Below are 14697 nucleotides of genomic sequence, written 5' to 3' on the forward strand. Positions count from 1 at the left end.
ATCTTTTATGGAGTAGTGGTGTGTGTGTGTGTATATATATGATATATTTTTATTTCCTGCCTTTCACCACCAGGTCCTAGGGTGGATTACAGTTTAATATTCAGTATTAAAAACTGCCAAAACAACTTACGGTCACGGGAATAGGGTGGGGTCTTGAAAACACATATCTCAGGTCAGGGCAAAGAAGTATATCTTCTGTATTCACCAAATGCTGTTTAGTGAAGGTGCCGGGTGCACCTCTGTGAGGAGGGAATTCCACAGCTTAGGGCCTCTCCTGAGCCGCTGCTGAACTTCTGAGGGTAGTAAAACTACCAAGAGGGCCCCCTCTGCTGAACCTAACACCTGAGAGGGCCTGTGGAGAAGGAGGTGATCTCTCCGAATGACCTCCTTGGCCCTTTCTAGGAGAGAGGAAGCCAGAAGCGGGGAGGAGAAGAGTTTCCTGCTGCTGCCAGTGTGTGCTTACCTTGAGCCCTCCAGGTCTGCCTCAGTAGAGAGCAGGTGACCCAGAATTAAGTCAGTAAATAGTTCAGCACCATCCTGTGCACCCACTTGAGACAAATGGTCTCAATTTATCCCGCGATTGGGCCAGCCCAGGCAATTGCATACAAAAGGCCTAGTGAGAAAGCACCCTTTGGAGACCAGCAATGTCTACAAATTCTCTCAAGAGTAAAAGGATCTATAAATGAATGGAACCATTCCGTAAGAAAGTCTTTTCTTCTCCTGCTTGGCAATTTCAAAGTAGTAGAATAGTGACTTCCCCTTCAGATTCCCATCTCTAACAACTGCCATTGCTTCAAGGCAAGCACCATGTACTGAATGCACATTTTTAATGCCTCTGTGTTACAGGGGAAGGACAGGTGACCATGCAGCGAGCTCTTGAGCTGGTTCAATGCTCCGGGGATATTTTTTTTTTTTTATAAAGCCTCCATTCAGAGAAGTCTTTGTGGCATTAATAAATAAAGTTGCTCTGCTGCAAACAGTTAACTCAGCCGCTAAGTTGAGAAACTGTCGACTGTTGTGAAATATTGGTTTCGATTTGGGTTCCTGCTCAGCTGAGTGTTTGCAGGCCTACTTTCAGGTTCTAAAACATAGGATTGCAAACCTGTAGACGTGGGATAGTTTCCTGAGAACAAGCTGAGCTAATCAATCCGGTTAACGTAGAATTCTTCGCTAGAGCCCGGGATTTCAGTCTATGGCTATCTCCCCTCTGTATCCAGTACATGAAAGTTGCCACCAACTTCAATTTCCAACTGCTATACCTGCCTGCCACCTCCTTCTGGGCTTCATGAATCAATTCCTCTGACCCTCCTGGATCCTGACAGACCCTCAGACCCCCAGGGGGTTGCCAGACTGCTTCTTCATACTGGGTTCCTTTCCCTCTTGCTTGGCACTTCCTTACAACCCCCTCCGGGACATCATCCCTCCATCATGGTTTTGTCCCTTTCAGTTGCTAAGCAGCAAGATGCACTAGGGTGCAGTTCAGGAGAGGAAATCCTTTCTTTTGCTGCTGCAACAAAAGTACTTCACCTAAATTTCTGTCCTAGGTAGCCACTAGAGGTCACCTATTGATAAGCCTGCAACTTCTCAATAATAATTATTAGTTTTCCATTTCAGTACAAAAAAACAACATCATTTCTTATCCTTCCACATATTCTGACTCTCTCGAGTCCACTTCTTCCTCCCTTCCCTCTAGATAGCTTTCTAATTACCTTTCCTGTCTTCTTCGCATTTCTGTTTATCTTGCTTAATTCAACATACTATGTAATTGTAAATAAGTTACAGGTTCTATTTGCAAAAACCTTTAAATCAATCGTTTTAGCGTTGTCAAATTTTTACAACGTTCTTTTAAGTATACAGTATTATAAATTTACTCCAGTCTCTTTCAAACAGTTGGTCTTGCTGGTCTCGGGTCTTCCTGGACAATCTTGCCAGTTCTGCGTATTCCATCATCTTAATCTGCCATTCACTTAGCATTGGTATTTCTTGTTGTTTCCATTTCTGAGCTAAAAGTATTCTTGTAGCTGTTGTGGCGTAAAGAAATATGTTATGGTCTTTTTTTTGGATTTCATCCCCAATAATGCCTAATAAGAAGGCCTCTGGTCTTTTTGGAAATGCACTTTTAAGCATTTTTTTTAGTTCATTGTATATCATATCCCAATAAGCTTTAACCTCAGTACAAGTCCACCACATATGATAGAATAACCCCTACATTTCCAACATAAGATAAGCCTGCAACTTCTCAATAGCAACTGATAATTACTCGCAGTCTTATAGGAATGAAAGGGTAAAATACAGGTGAAACTCGAAAAATTAGAATATCGTGGAAAGGTTCATTTCTTTCAGTAATTCAACTTAAAAGGTGAAACTAATATATGAGATAGATTCATGACATGCAAAGCGAGATATGTCAAGCCTTTATTTGTTATAATTGTGATTATGGCGTACAGCTGATGAGAACCCCACATTAACAGTTTCAACTTTGGGGTTTTCATCAGCTGCACGCCATAATCATCACAATTATAACAAACAAAGGCTTGATATATCTCGCTTTGCATGTCATGAGTCTATCTTATATATTAAACTCCAGTAGCTAATGAAAACAATTGCTTGCATAAATGGACTTTTCCACAATATTCTAATTTTTTTTAGTTTCACCTGTACATACTCCATCCCATCTCTTTGCGGCCCACTGGTATAGTGGTGAGATAAGGTCAGGCATTGACTTTCAGAGTGATATTGCTTGCACTGGTTATGAAACCGAGCGAGCGGGGTTGGTTTATGGGGTGTGTGTGTGTGCATCATTCAGTGCATCATTATTGCCAGGATATGCTGGGAAACCAAAGTAGCTGATTGACAGAGCCCTCTGATAATCAAGTAGAAAATGCATGGTACACATTAAAACGAACAGATGTCTAGGTGCAAAAAAATGTATTTTTCTACACCTTCCACACTTCCTGTGGAGGAGATGGTTCATTAGCTAATCTGTGACAACACAAATTTCCACCCTTCTCATCTGCCTTGGTTACTCCAAACTCCTCATAGTATTTATATACCCAGCAGCCCTTTGAGATAAAGTGAGTTTTATTATACAAGCAAATATTTCTGCAGGGGGGAAATACTAGGCATTGAAAACGTTCATAAGTGAATGAGCGCATTTAATACATTCTAAATATGCAATTTGGTTTGTTTTTCTGGGACTACCCCCGCTGCTAATGGCATGGTTGTAAACTGCTATTTGCCTCTTGAGTTTTGTTTTAAGATTTACAGCCCAATCAATCACTTGTGAATGAGAGAGCCAACGGCTCTGCCAACACAACCTTACAAAATGTGGAAATATTTTGTAATATCATTATCACCGTAGGTGTTTAGTAGGAATGTGCCAAGGCAAATCCTGAACCAAAGTGAGCTGCTGAAGGCATATTTGGAACTTATCCAAGCTGAAGCAAGATCTCTGAAGCAATTAATGGTGCTTTGGAGATTTGGACATTGAAAGAACATTGCAGAGTGTCTGCAAAAACTGAAACATTTCTCCCCAAACTTGGCCGATACAGAATACACCAGAGGGAGAAGGGAGAGCTACCTGTATTTTGTAATTTAAGGGTCTGGCTTCTAATCAGAGGGCATTGTTTTACTAGGGATTTCCCATCACAGTGTTTAGGGAAAGGAATGTTGAAGAAAAGCAGACTGTTCTGTGTTCTTTGCTAGTTTAGGTAGTGGTGATAGTTGGAAAATACTGGATGTTAAAGTCCGTCTTTCTCTGCTGCATGCCCACATATCCACTCCTGTCAAATCAGCTTTGCACTTAGTTTCTGCTACTTTAGTTGCCAAAAACTTGAAGCTGGTTGCTGTTTTTCTTATATTACATTCCTAGCCCCAATATCTACCTCTTTGCAATTTTACAGGTTACATGCCTAAGAGCATCTCTACAATGTATGCCATTTTCATACTAAAATAATTGTCTACAAAACGAGAGCGAAATGAACCCAGCATCCCCCTCACCCCTCAATCAAATGAAATGCACCTAGCACACAAAAATGTCCATCAATGCTTCTGAAATTTAGCAGATTTCTTACCTATGGGCACCTGTATGATCTCTGCTATTTTCATATAAATGGCTCACAGAACAACAGGGGTGATTAATTTAACCTTTTAAAATCATCCCAACACTATAGGTTGCTCTTGCAGGAAAACCACTACAGCTTTCCATCTGAAATGTGGTAGCTATGATCCCTTTGGAAGGAGCTACCTTGCCTGCAAAGTCCATGGATTTCTGCCAAAAAGTGAAAAGCAGTTCCTTTTGAAAAGAAAGAAAGAACATCTGTCCAGCACACACACAAAAATCTGGGTCTATTTCTTTGTCATTTCAAGTGCTTAGGTGCACCTGTATGTTGTGTTAAACTGATCACAAAAAAGGGGAGATTAAGTGAATCCTTTTTTAACCACCCCAAAACTATAAAGAACGCTTTATTTGCCTATAATTTGATAAGCGGCTTAGTCATGCTGGCCACATGACCCGGAAGCTGTACACCGGCTCCGTTGGCCAGTAATGTGAGATGAGCTCCGCAACCCCAGAGTCGGACACGACTGGACCTAATGGTCAGGAGTCCCTTTACCTTTACCTTTAACCAGCAACCGGCAGCACCAGTCATACATGCCAGGGGCTAAACTTCATGAAATATCAATTCACAATAATGTACTTGTTGTTTCTCTGAAACCCAGAGAAATGCAAAGCAGGCAAGAACTTTCACCTGTTTTGAGTGGCGTGCCTTGGAAAGTGGGCATGTCCATATAAATCCATTTTAGGGCTGTACCCAGCTGGTTTTTGATGAGCCACTGGGTATGCTTAATCGCATCTGGGAAATGATATCCTTCCTTGTAACTACCAGGGCCTCTACAGACATTCTTCCCTGCTGCTTCCATTATGTAACACTGGTATAGATTTAGCTTTAGTCTTGCTATGAAGCCTTTGAGATTAAATCCTCCAGCAGGCCAATAGACGTTAGGAATGAATGAATGGAGGGGAAGATTTCAAAATAGCTCTCAGGGAAAGATTAATAGCTCCCTTTTTAATTTGCATATTCTCATGTCCAGCCTCTGGAAACTCCCCTGTTTCCCTGATTAATGCCGATGATACAGATAAAATACATTGGAAGAATCCTGATCCTACTGAGCAAGTGGGGGAGGAAGGGGGGACACGCAAAAGCTCTACTGTGATGATATTTTATGTTATTAAATGCTAAGTGCTTGTCCTTTTATCAAGGTCAAGTGGTAAAGGAGGGTTGGATGGAAACAGAATCCACCTATTTATCGCCAGTGGAGTAAACAGGATGCAAACCCAGCTGACTCAGTGGATGTGCATTAGATGGTGGAATACCTTGTTCCGAGGTCACCCGTTTAAATAGACTTCATAATTCACCAAAGAATGAATTGAAGTTGTTGAGTGGATCGTTATTCAAAGCTCTGGTTTCTGATTGATTGGTGTTATCGTACGGCCAAGCCCACGTGTTTTTGCTAGGAAACTAAATAGGGAGTGAGGGCCTGCCCTCCCATTGGTATCTGCCTGTGGCAGCATTGGGGGCGAGGAGGCAAGGCACCCTGTGTTCATTTACATTTGCATGAGCTGAGGCAGCGTAGTTATGGCAGATAACATACCCTCCAACATTTCTCTGATGAAAAAAGGTAAAGGGACCCCTGACCATTAGGTCCAGTCGCAGACGACTGTGGGGTTGTGGCGCTCATCTCGCTTTACTGGCCGAGGGAGCCGGTGTACAGCTTCCGGGTCAGGTGGCCAGCATGACTAAGCCGCTCCTGGCGAACCAGAGCAGCGCACGGAAACACCGTTTACCTTCCCGCCGGAGCAGTACCTATTTATCTACTTGCACTTTGACGTGCTTTTGAACTGTTAGGTGGGCAGGAGCAGGGACTGAGCAATGGGAGCTCACCCCGTTGCGGGGATTCGAACTGCTGACCTTCTGATCGGCAAGCCCTACAGCGCCACCCGCGACCCGTGATGAAAATAGGGACATCCTATTCCATAATAATTTTTTTACCTTTTATATCCTGCCCATCTGAGTGGTTTGCCCCAGCCACTCTGGGTGGCTTCCAACATATATTAAAACATAATAAAACATTAAACATTAAAAGCCTTCCCTATACAGGGCTGCATTCAGATGAAGTTTGGACGACTCCATACCCTTCAACATTTCTCCAATAAAAATAGGGACAAACTACAATACCCTCTCATGAAAATAGAAGTTCCAAAGGAAAAATGGGACATTCCAGGATCAAATCAGAAACTGGGACAGCTTCTGTAAATCCAGGACTGTCCTTGGAAAATAGGGACACTTGGAGGGATCTGAGATAAGATCATGGACACAATTTAGGAGACATTTTAAGGGAGGAAGACTGAACGAAAGTGCTTTAAAATGTAAATGTGTTGTGAATGAGCAAAAGACCTAGCAATAACCATATTATGGTTCAGCTGTAGATCTTATTATCCTAAGCAAGGCCGGCCCTGCTGTTAGGCAAAGTGAGGCAGCTGGCTCAATAGGCGAATGCTGAATACTTTCGCCCTAAGCTAGCCCTGTACATATTGTAAACTAGCCCTCTGCCCTCAAGTATGGTGGATGATGTCCATTAAGAATCAGCTCCCTATCTGATTGGATTCTGTGCCATCTTGCCCTTTGCTTCAGGCAGCAAAATGTATTGGGCTAACACCAATCCTAAACTAGCCTTTAATGTCAAAAAGATGACTATAATGGACTATAATGGATTTGTGTGGGAATTCCTATTAGTGGCTGATAACTTGTCCTCATGGAACAGGTTTCCCAGGGGGAAAAAAAAGAACCTCCCATTAAGACATCAGAGGTGCAGCGGTATCCTAAAGAGCTGTTTAGGGGAGTTTGACATCTCACAAAATAATGCACACAGAAGAGGGAATATAGTTGCAAATACTCCCTTGGGTTTGGTGTCAAGGTATCCGATGGACATGCTATCACAATTGCCAGCCTGGAATTAATCAGCAAGCATAAATATGGACTAACACACTTTATTCGGTTTCCCCTACAAAGCATCCAAACTCATAAAAGAGATACTGAATGAGGAAAGTGTAATTAATAAACATGTGTATCCATCACTAAGAATAATTTATAATGTAGAATTATATCCCCTTATGGAATTGCTGTATGTATGTCATCACTATTGCTTATTCTTCCATACTAGCTGTTTTTTCCCGAAGCTGACATCTTGTAGTGCACTGATTCAAGTGTTAGGCTTGAACCTGGAAAACTCTGGATCAAACCCCTGTTCAGCCATAATCCATAATGAATGATCTTGGGCCAGTCACTATCTCCCAGCCCAACCAGGGTTGTTTTCAGGATAAAATGGAGATGGGAGGCCACGTGTAGAATCATAGAATTATAGAGTTGGAAAGGGACCACACGGGTCATCTAGTTCAAGCCCCCCCCCCCGCAATGCAGGAGTCTTTTGCCCAATGTGGGGCTTGAACACACGACCTTGAGATTAGACATCTCGTGCTCCACCAACTGAGCAATCCCACCTTGATTGTTTTGGAGGATTGGAAGGGTAAAAAAATGAATAAATATTCCTTCACTGGTTTGCAGATGGTGTTGCCGCCAAACCGTTGCAATCCAGGGTTTTCCAAGTCATCCTTCCATCTTTTTCCAACACTTTTTTGAGGGTGGGCATTGTTTTTTTTCTGATTTACGAAAGAAATCGCAGTGCCACTCTTCCCAGCGTGGACTGGGAAAGTGCTTTTGAGACACAGAAGGGACCCTGGGTGTTATGTGTTGAAGTTCTCACCCTAGGCCACTAGGGGTGTTGTGTATATATAGTTTCACTCAGCCCACCGTGACTGCAGTTCTCACTCAGGTCCACATGCAAATGAAGGATTGAGAGTGCCGTTCACGGATTGGGTAGCTAGGAAGAGTTGTTACTGTTGCATGTTCCTGAGTACCATATAAGCAGGCTGGCTCAGCCCTTCAGTTCAGTTCTGTTCCAGCCTGAGAATAAAGAGAGCTGCTTGGAGAATCATTGCGCGGCCAGGCGAAGTCCCCCCACACCCCGGGGCAGCCCCTGAGGGAAATAAAGACTCATGACAACGTTCTATGGGATTAAATTGGCCGCAACTTTATTAATATTTCAGATGTAGGAAGACCTTGGCTCAGGCATTGGGCGTTTGTCCTTCCCAGCCCCCCAGCCGGGGTTCTGGGTACCTTCAGGGTTATCCAGCATGATTGGGAAGTGGGCTAGTCTGGAGAACATATGTTCAAGCAGATAGCCCACCCCCCTATGTTCGCTGCCGCTGGAAGGGGAGGGCAGTGACGACCCTGGGCGTTTGGTCAATGCCTCCCCCTGAGACCCCTTTAACGGGAACCCTGTTATCGCCGCCACAATGGGGGCTGGGGTCACCGCCCCACGCCCCCCCCCCCCGATCCTGTAAATGACTAAAGGATTCCGCCCAAGGCCTGCAACCGCCAAAGTTGTGACGAATTGCTACAGGAAAGGCGAAACCTGCCAATGCAGGGAAATTCCTTTCCGGCCCTTCAACAGCGACCTTGTCATAGCAGCGCCTGCGTGGCTGTGTGGCTGCAGAAAAAAGGTGATTAAACCTGCAAAGTAAGCATTAATTGAGGGAGTGGGGGGTGGGGAATCTCTGACTCCAACGGCTGCTTCCCAGGTATGACTCAAGATCTATTGTGTGTAGTGCATAATCCCTCCCTCTACCTGGCCAGTCCCATTGGCAACACCTCCCAGCCGGGATTGGGCGGCTGCTAGCGTAGGTGGAGTCCACAGGTATCCCAACCTGGGAAGGTGAAGCCAGTCCAACTGCCAGGAGCTCCCACCGTGATTCAAAGGGACCCCTCGCGACCTCGCAACATGTGCACCCCGTTTGATGTGGGGAACGCCCACTGTGTCGTCTGCTATGTCCACCCGCTACTTAATACTGAGGGTCACTGTCCATTCTGTGTGGCAGAAAGGGTGGTCAGTGAGACAGCTGCCAGTGTGTTTGCTGTTGATGCCCTGCCATTTCCTGGTCTCTATACCATTGCACATCGCTGCAGCCGTTTCCTTCATTGCTTGTAAACAGCCAGAGTTTATACCCCCTTTTTTTCCTTTTCTTTCCCCCCCTTCTCACAAGTGACGCAATTAACAATACCTTTTTCTGCTACTAAAAAACGAAAGCATGTTCCTAGGTTTTTTTTAAAAAATACAGTCAATTAATCCCTGTGACACCACCCTCTTCTGTGATTTTTAAGTTTCTCTGACAGAGGAGCAGTTTAAAAATGTGGCTGGTTGGCTGGGATTGTATTGCTGCTGGAGCTGATCTGCAGTGTGGGTGGAAGTAAAGCAAGAGCTTGCCTGGGAAAAACTACCGTAACTGCCTTGGATCTGCTTGCTTTAAAGGAGGGGAGATTTCCCCCTCTTTCTCCCCTGTCCCCACCCACCCACCCACCAACACAATTGATATATTACACACACACGCAAAATAAAATTAAAGTAACCAAACCCATTTAAATAATAATAATAATAAAAATTATTGTTTTATTTTCCCGACCCTCGTGTAGTCCCACTGATCAACCTCTAGCATGGGAAAGAGAGATCTCACAAAAAAAAAATGTTAACCACGGAAGCAGATCAAGGAGAGTCTTCAATATTTTTTTTACCAAAGGAGGCATGAACGCTTGTAAGATTTCAATTTACTCTGAGGGTTTTCAGATTGCGGCCATGGCAAGTTTGTTTATGGACCAATCAGGAGGGCTGTTAAAGAACACAGGAGCAATAACTTACATTTTCCCTAGGTCCACTATTGTGGTGTATATATTTGGCCACATTGTACTTTTTTAATAAAAAAAATCCATCATTTCGTGCAGTTTTTTGAAAGTGGGAAACAACTGGACATCCCCCTCCTGTGACAGCTACGTTTTACAACGAATAATACCTGTATTAATGCAGAATCTGCAGATATAGGAAAGCACGAGGTGTGAGGACAGAGAAATTGTGCAATAGCATTAAATGCTGATGATACAACCTTGATGGCAGAAAGTGAGGAGGAATTGAAGAACCTTTTAATGAGGGTGAAAGAGGAAAGCGCAAAATATGGTCTGAAGCTCAACATCAAAAAAACTAAGATCATGGCCACTGGTCCCATCACCTCCTGGCAAATAGAAGGGGAAGAAATGGAGGCAGTGAGAGATTTCACTTTCTTGGGTTCCATGATCACTGCAGATGGTGACAGCAGTCATGAAATTAGAAGACGCCTGCTTCTTGGGAGAAAAGCAATGACAAACCTAGACAGCATCTTAAAAAGCAAAGACATCACCTTGCCGACAAAGGTCCGTATAGTTAAAGCTATGGTTTTCCTAGTAGTAATGTATGGAAGTGAGAGCTGGACCATCAAGAAGGCTGATTGCCGAAGAATTGATACTTTTGAATTATGGTGCTGGAGGAGACTCTTGAGAGTCCCATGGACTGCAAGAAGATCAAACCTATTCATTCTCAAGGAAATCGGCCCTGAGTGCTCACTAGAAGGACAGATCCTGAAGTTGAGGCTCCAGTACTTTGGCCACCTCATGAGAAGAGAAGACTTCCTAGAAAAGACCCTGATGTTGGGAAAGATGGAGGGCACAAGGAGAAGGGGGCGACAGAGGATGAGATGGTTAGACAGTGTTCTCGAAGCTACTAACATGAGTTTGGCCAAACTGCGGGAGGCAGTGAAGGATAGGCGTGCCTGGCGTGCTCTGGTCCATGGGGTCACGAAGAGTTGGACATGACTGAACGACTGAACAACAACAATTAAATGTTCAAAAATGTGGGTAATGAAGATCTCTTCTCTTCCAATATTTCCAAGTAAGGCATTTCCTGATTAATATTCAGTACAGTACGCAATACAAAGGAGATTTGCCGGTATATGCAAAACCCATGAGAAAAATAAAAAAGAGAAATATGTTTGCTATCCAGATTCTAAGATATATTAATTTAGCTTGAGGGGAAAGTGGAAAACGAAAGGTTCAGAAACGTCTGTGGAAGTGGGTGGAAGATATTTCTGCCTAGAAGAGGTGCACTTATTTCCCCCCTTAATGAGGTTAAATACATTGTTGATACAAATTAGAAGCGGAAACATTTCAGGGTCATTAGACATGACTCTGCTTTTTGCATTATGTCACCTTTAAGTTCTCCCTGAGGTTATGCAGCAGATTAGTGCACAGTAAACAAAAGGAGGTGATTAATAATTTAATTATAACTGCATGAATTGGGATTGCAAAACATATATGTGGAAGAACAATTTAGGAATGGATGTAGAAGATGGGTTTAAGTGTTCATGGAAAACACTCTACCTGATTAAATCGACACATTTAGGTCAGTCCATAATAAAATATCTGCCATCCATTTAATCATGGATGAAGAGCCCAACCTGATTTGCATTATTGAAAACAGGGTAAATGAGCTTGGAAGAGCTGGCGTCTCTCAGCTGTGTCCACCTGGGCTCTCAGCCCAATACCAAGACAGGGTTGAGGGTTGGGGAGAGGGAATAGCTGTGGTCCAACTCTCTCTCCCTCTCCAGGATTCCTGTCCAGCAGGATGCTGGTTTTTAGTGTTCACACCTGGTGTTGGGCACAGGGGACAGATGGCTTTGCAATGCAGAGGAGTAGAATGGAGAGAACTGGCGGGACATGGTTATCTCTGAATATAAACTCTATAGGAAGGATATAGTTTACTCCTTAGCCCTTTCTTCTCTCGAAGATATCCCCACCAGAGTGGAGTCCCTAAGATGGGTGGCATCTCGTGTGCCTCCTTCCAGCAACTCCTACAGCCAAACTGTTGTCAAATCTTTTGCTCCACTTTCCTTTGGACACATCAGTGAGGCCGAGAGTGGTATCTTGTCATCTGGGCAGCCCAGGACTTCCAGCCACACTGCTGTCAGACTTCAGGGAATCTGATCCTCCTCCCTCATAGCAGGCTGCCAGTAATGGAAAGACAAGAAGCTCTTACCAATTGGTCTTTATTCAATATTCACAGAGAGAAGAGTAGAAATGCAGCCTCTTTGGTAACGGCGTTGCTCCGAGTAATCTCCTCCCCCCCTTTCCTTTTCAGTCTTCAACGGCTCCACCCCCCCTTACGGTGGCTGCCTAGGGCCAATTGTCTCTTAGTTCTCTGCTCTCCTACTTTCATTGCTCGCTGGGTTTTGGGAGAAGGGTGGGGTCTGGAATGCTCTCTAGTGGTAACGTGTCAGCCAGGTCTTTCTGCTCTGCATCTCCCATTATTTCCCAGCTTTGCCCCTCTTCTATCTCTGAGCTGTGACCCTCTGCAAACCAGGCTTGTGCCCCACGGAGGTCACTTTGGTGCTGCGAACGTAGCAGTTTGACTTCACTCCTGGATACACACTCCATTGTCTCTTGAGGCAGACAAGAAAAGACAGGGAAGGAGGTGGTGTCACTCTGTATGTCAAAGAGAGCACAAATCCAGCAAGCTAGAAATCCCCAAAGGGGCAGATTCCTCCACAGAATCACTCTGGGTGGTGATACTTGGCCCCAAAGGTAAATTAGTATCGGGGATATTCTATTGTTCCCCTGAACAAATTGATCAGGGAGATCTTGAGATGAAAGCAAGAAAGCAACCAAAAGAGAAAATGTAGTAATGGACGACTTTAACTAACCTCACATAGACTGGCTATATACATGGTAAAATTTCTAGATACCCTAAATGATCGTGCCCCAGAACAGTTGTATTTTGTCTTTTTATATTGTGAGTTTATGTTGTGAACTGCCCTGAGACCTCCGGGTATAGGGCGGTATACAGATTTTAACAACTCATTAAAGGTAAAGGGACCCCTGACCGTTCGGTCCAGTCGCGGACGACTCTGAGGTTGCAGCGCTCATCTCACTTCATTGGCTGAGTACAGCTTCCGGGTCATGTGGCCAGCACGACTAAGCCACTTCTGGCAAACCAGAGCAGCACACAGAAACGCCATTTACCTTCCTGCCAGAGCAGTACCTATTTATCTACTTGCGATTCATGCTTTCAAACTGCTAGGTTGGCAGGAGCAGAGACCGAGCAACGGGAGCTCACCCCGTCGCAGGGATTCGAAACGCCGACCTTCTGATCAGCAAGCCCTAGGCTCTGTGGTTTAACCCACAGCACCACATGCGTCCAAACAGCTCATTAGCTGTGCACAATATTTTGACATTTGGATCCCTTCCAATCGGGATTCAGGCCTCACCATGGGACTGAAACCGCCTTGGTCGCGCTGGTCGATGATCTCCGGCGGGCTAGGGACAAAGGTGAGAGCTGTTTCCTAGTTCTGCTGGATCTCTCAGCGGCCTTTGACACCATCGACCATAACATCCTTCTAGACCGGCTAGAGGGGTTGGGAGCTGGAGGCACTGTTATACAGTGGTTCCGCTCCTTCCTCCTGGGCCGTGTTCAGAAAGTGGTGGTGGGGGATGAGTGTTCAGACCCCTGGGCTCTCACTTGTGGGGTGCCTCAGGGTTCTGTCCTCTCCCCCATGCTTTTTAATATCTATATGAAGCCGCTGGGAGAGATCATCAGGGGGTTTGGGCTGGGTGTTCATCAGTATGCGGATGATACCCAGCTCTACCTCTCTTTCAAATCAGAACCAGTGAAGGCCGTGAAGGTCCTGTGTGAGTGCCTGGAGGCGGTTGGAGGATGGATGGCGGCTAACAGATTGAGGTTGAATCCTGACAAGACAGAAGTACTGTTCTTGGGGGACAGGAGGAGGGCAGGTGTGGAGGATTCCCTGGTCCTGAATGGGGTAACTGTGCCCCTGAAGGACCAGGTGCGCAGCCTGGGAGTCATTTTGGACTCACAGCTGTCCATGGAAGCGCAGGTTAATTCTGTATCCAGGGCAGCTGTCTACCAGCTCCACCTGGTACGCAGGCTGAGACCCTACCTGCCCGCGGACTGTCTCACCAAAGTGGTGCATGCTCTGGTTATCTCCCGCTTGGACTACTGCAATGCGCTCTATGTGGGGCTGCCTTTGAAGGTGACCCGGAAACTGCAATTAATCCAAAATGCGGCAGCTAGACTGGTGATTGGGAGTGGCCGCCGAGACCACATAACACCGGTCCTGAGAGATCTGCATTGGCTCCCAGTACGTTTCCGAGCACAATTCAAAGTGTTGGTGCTGACCTTTAAAGCCCTAAACGGCCTCGGTCCTGTATACCTGAAGGAGCGTCTCCACCCCCATCATTCAGCCCGGACACTGAGATCCAGCGCCGAGGGCCTTCTGTCTGTTCCCTCACTGCGAGAAGCAAAACTACAGGGAACCAGGCAGAGGGCCTTCTCGGTAGTGGCGCCCGCCCTGTGGAACGCCCTCCCATCACAGGTCAGGGAAATAAACAACTACCTGACATTCAGAAAAAACCTGAAGGCAGCCCTTTTTAGGGAAGTTTTTAATGTTTGATATTGTTGTATTTGGTTTCTGTTGGAAGCCGCCCAGAGTGGCTGGGGAAATCCAGCCAGATGGGCGGGGTACAAATAATAAATATTATTATTATTATTATTATTCTTGCATTAGCTGAACATAAATGAATTCTGTCTTGAAGAATTCTATAACACACTAAAAGGTAAAAGTAAAACCTGAGCCAGATGTCTTGTTTTCATGCAGACAACGGAAGTCTGTCCATTACAGACACAGGGGGACAATGTAGTATTGTA

The 14697-nt window shown here is 45.0% G+C and overlaps 1 protein-coding gene across 4 annotated transcripts in view; it reads left to right on the forward strand.

Moving 5' to 3' along the window:
- KCNH6 (potassium voltage-gated channel subfamily H member 6) overlaps window positions 1-14697 on the forward strand; it is a 114242-nt gene that overhangs the window by 31773 nt on the left and 67772 nt on the right. The gene's annotated exons all lie outside the window — the stretch shown is intronic.

Source organism: Lacerta agilis, chromosome 14 (genome assembly GCF_009819535.1).
Source record: "Lacerta agilis isolate rLacAgi1 chromosome 14, rLacAgi1.pri, whole genome shotgun sequence".
NCBI classification, from domain to species: Eukaryota; Metazoa; Chordata; class Lepidosauria; order Squamata; family Lacertidae; genus Lacerta; species Lacerta agilis.